The sequence below is a fragment of the Cyanistes caeruleus genome, chromosome 4 (assembly GCF_971803275.1).
Source record: "Cyanistes caeruleus chromosome 4, bCyaCae1.hap1.1, whole genome shotgun sequence".
Lineage (NCBI taxonomy): Eukaryota > Metazoa > Chordata > Aves > Passeriformes > Paridae > Cyanistes > Cyanistes caeruleus.
Window position 1 is genome coordinate 32157743 of NC_141704.1, and position 707 is coordinate 32158449.

Below are 707 nucleotides of genomic sequence, written 5' to 3' on the forward strand. Positions count from 1 at the left end.
AGGTGTTTTCTAACCCAGCCTGTGAATCCATCTGGAAAAGCCCTGTGATGCAGGTGCTGGAGCGTCAGAGAGGGAAAACACAACCGCCAACCTAATGGGCAGGGAGGAAATGTATGCAAATATATTCAGAAAGGGATCCGGTGATGCTAATAGGCTTGTTAATCCTCTCAGAAAGCACCAGGAATAATATTTTTACACTTTGGTTGTTAAGGATTTTACTCCTAGCAAGTCCATAAGGATGGAGAGAGATGTGTAGGGGATGGCCACAGGTCATGGCTGGGGACAGGAAGGGCAGCAGCCAGAGGCAGCTTTGGGACAGGAGCAGGCAGTATCACACAATCCAAGAGCAACCAAATTAGACCCATGGCCAGATGTGATTCCCTCAGGGACAAGGAGAAAAATTAAAGCTTCCATTTGGTTGTACTAAAGTAACTTTAAATTAGTGATTAGATATCGACTATCTAATTGCTGGGTCTTGATGCAGAGGTGCCCCCCGCTGCTGCCATGAGATCTCCCTGTGTAACTGCTGCTCCAAGGACAAGATTCATCCAAAAAAAACCATCCACCCAGCTTAATATGTTTTCAAATATATTAAAACTTTCTAACAGCCACTACTGAGTTCATTTCTGTGAAATCTGTAAAACCAGCAGCAACCACGTGCTTCTTTCACTCAACACATTCCCTACATTATTTGTAACCCTCTCGCA